This window comes from Phascolarctos cinereus, unplaced genomic scaffold (assembly GCF_003287225.1).
Source record: "Phascolarctos cinereus isolate Bilbo 61053 unplaced genomic scaffold, phaCin_HiC Scaffold_7;HRSCAF=346, whole genome shotgun sequence".
Classification (NCBI taxonomy): Eukaryota; Metazoa; Chordata; class Mammalia; order Diprotodontia; family Phascolarctidae; genus Phascolarctos; species Phascolarctos cinereus.
In genome coordinates this window covers 59,511,055-59,514,644 of record NW_027556180.1, presented here as the reverse complement: position 1 = coordinate 59,514,644, position 3,590 = coordinate 59,511,055, and the positions used below count along the sequence as shown (strand labels likewise).

Genomic DNA, 3,590 nt, shown 5'->3' with positions numbered 1-3,590 from the left:
TGAGAATCCTTCACTCTCACATCTACACTTCCTGACCATGCATTTACTCAAAAAATATTTACTGAACACCCACCATTGTCATGCAAGGCACTCAATGAAGAGTTGTAGCAACACAAGACAGTGCCCTTTTGTTGTTCAGTTGTTTTCAGTGATGTCTGACTCTTTGTGACCCCAATTTGATTTTTTGCAGGCAAAGATACTAGAGTAGTTTGCCATTTCCTTCTCCAGCTCATTTTATAAATGAGGAAACTGAGGCAAATAGCATTAAGTGAATTTCCCAGGTTACACAGTTAGTAAGTATCTGAGGCCAGATCTGAACTCAGGAAGATAGTCTTCCTGCCTCCAGCCCCAGTGCTCCATGCCCTTCAGTCTTGACATTCACTGAACTTCTCAACACTTACAATGCCTTACTCTATGCTTAGCAATGATTTTCTGCGTTTTCCTTTGCTAGCTCCTCATTTGATGCCAGCTTATGGTGTGGAGGTAGCCCTCAGTTCTCAAAAGTTAGGCCAGCAAAGCACAAGTCCTTACTAAGCCAGCTTCAAGTAGGCTTTCACCTTCCTATTGTTCAAAGCAGCAGTGGAAGTAAGTTCTGAGAACCTTTTGCCTCGATGGCTGGAAATCAGGTGACAGAATTTTTTAGCTATTACAAGTCATAAAGAAGATTCTTTATTAAGGGCTCTAGTGTCAGCAGAGGAAATGCCTACATTGATGAAATCATGGATATTTTAAAGTATGGCTAGATATGCACACACATAGACATGCATATACATATGTGTGTATAATCTAGTGATATAGCATATCATTTCCTTGAAATATATGAATATATGTTGATGTAAATTTAAGCCAAGAGAACATTGTGAAGACATTGAAAATGCCTGCCATTATCTGTTCATCCAGCTCATCAGAAACTGCAGGTTACCTCCATGGCATTCACACCTTGAAACTTGTAGCTTATTAAAATGGCATTTCCTAGAAGTAGGAGTTTTGTTGTAAGTCAGAATCTGTCCAGAGAGAGAAATGATAGATTTTCCTGCAATCCCTAGCTGGCTTCTCTGTATTATCCAGCTATCTAGATTTTAAGTTTCTTGAGAACAGGTACCATATTAATGCCTTCTCCCTACCCCACCACCTTTGTTACCATTTCCCACTCCCAGCCCCACCCCCACATCTTGAGTAGTTGGTGAAAATCCACAGTGCCTGGCCCATAGGAAAAGTTTAATAAATGCTGTTGGTTGAACACAGAACACAGAAGTTAAGAAATCAAATGGGCCCTAGGGGGTCATCAAATTCAATACCAATCATTTTTCTCAACTAGGAAACTGAGATCCAGAAAGGTTAAGGGTCTTGACCAGAGTCACATACCTAGCAAATGACAAAGCCAGAATTTGAACCCAAGTCATTCAACTTCAAACAACAGTAAACTGACTACCTTCTGGAATAAAAGTTATATAACAAATATATTTATTCCTTCCTAGACTATCTCTCACTGGGGTTCAGAGAATAGAAATCAGCAAATGCTATGAAATAAGGGAGCCCAGAGAAATTGGAAGAAAGACACACCCAGAGATGGCAATCTTGAGCTGTTTTCTTAGCTGTCTGTGACATAGGGGCAAAGCAGAAAGGCAGTAGGAAATTGCTGAGACTGCTAAGCTGGAGACTTAATGAGTGCACAATGGAAGCTGACACGTTTACAGAACATTTAAGTCAAGAGAACATTGTGAAGACAATGAGAATGACCACCATTATCTGTACATCAGGCACATTAGAAACTGCAGATTACTGCTATGGCATTCATACTGTAAAACGTGTAGTCTGTTAAAATGACATTTCCAAACGTAGGAGTTTTATTGTGAACCGATTACAATTTGTCCAGAGAGATAAATGTTCCTGCAATTCCTAGCTGGCCTTCCTGTCACTTCTTTGTTGTCCCTCACTTCAGCACATTCTGGAGTCCTCTTTACCCTTTTCTAGACTTCATACCTTGAGACTGGCATCGAAGCTAGGTGTTTCATTCTTCCTACAGCAGAGGTCTCTGGAGGAGAAAGTGAGGCTGGTAACATTGCACCCCTCTCACTTAAATCCAATTCACTTGCAAGACATGGCATTACCTCCCCCAAGTCGTAGCCCTCTTCAAGAATGAAGAACAAAGAGCAATAGCAGAGGTATATGTGTTCTTGGTTGGTTGGTTGGTTGTTCTTTTTTTTTCTTTTAATATAATAATGTTAACAGCAGTACCAATAGCTTTGTCAATGAGAGGTCAAATTGAATGTAGTATAAGATCTTTAATCATCTTTTTTTTTTCCATCAGTACCAAGTCACTTTATTGGATATAAATGGTGGTAGTTTTTTGGTACAGATTATGAAAAGGTCAGATAACCAAAATATGCATGCACTGAAAGACAGTAGGAGTCACTCCCACAGTTCCCAAGTGTGGGGGAAGCCACGTGTGGTTTAGCTCTCGTTGCCACTGTCTCCAAGAGTGTGCTTGTCAAAAAGATATTCCGCCGTGCCAGAATCAGGGGCCCCCATTTTGCGCAGGTTGGTTACGTGATCACCCAGTTGTTTGATGGACTTTACCTGTTCGTCCAGGTAGTGGGTTTCGATGAAATCACATAAATGGGGGTCGTTCTTGTCAGTTGCCAGCTTGTGCAATTCCAGTAAAGACTGATTGACATTTTTTTCCAAGTGCAGAGCACGCTCCATTGCTTTCAGCCCATTCTCCCAGTCATCTCGGTCTGGTTTCTTGATGTCTTGCAGGAAGATCTGACCACCTCGCTGGTTTTGCAGTTTCATCAGCTTCTCAGCATGCTCCCTCTCCTCGTGGGATTGGTGTAGGAAATATTTGGCAAAGTTCTTCAAAGCCACATCATCTCGGTCGAAGTAGTAAGACATGGACAGGTAGACGTAGGAGGCGTACAGCTCCAGGTTGATCTGCCGGTTGATGGCGGCCTCCGAGTCCTGGTGGTAGTTCTGTCGCACCTGAGAGGGGGACGAGGTCGTCATGGCGGCGGAGATGGCGGAGGCGGCGAAGAGGAGGAGGAGGAGGAGGAGAAGAAGGAGGCGGGAGGAGGCGGCTGCGCAGCGGCTGCGGCTGAGGCTGGGGCGGCGCCGGCTGCGGCGGCGGCGGCCGCGGGCGGCTGCTGCTCGAACGGGAGGACGGAAGAAGTGTTGGTTAGTGGAGGTGAAAGTGGACAGGTGGCTAAGGGCGGCTCCGGCCGGGAATCGAGCAGCGGGTTCCGTTCAAGCATTGTTGAAGCAGGAAACCGCAGCGACTCCCCTTCCCTGCGCTTCTGGCCAATCATCTTCTTTCTGCAAATTACAGGATTTAAAGATGGAACCTTGGACCTTGGACATCTTCAAGTTCAACCTCTTCTTTTTTTTTAAATGAGTAAACTGAGACTCAGATGGGAGGAGCTAAATTTCCCAAGATCACATGGGTAATAGCAATTCACGGTGCTGGGATTCTCATCCAGGGCCATATATTCTAAAGACAATGCTGTTTCCACTATGCCTTATTCCCTCCTTCACCTACTCTTGGAAATTGGGTTCTAGATTCCTAATTTAATTATTAAAGATGCTACCACATT

General features: G+C 43.9%; 1 pseudogene; it reads right to left on the bottom strand.

Annotated features, from left to right (window-relative positions):
• Positions 1-2,439: 2,439 nt before the first annotated feature.
• On the bottom strand, positions 2,440-3,064 carry LOC110200261 (ferritin heavy chain pseudogene; annotated as a pseudogene).
• Positions 3,065-3,590: the final 526 nt, after the last annotated feature.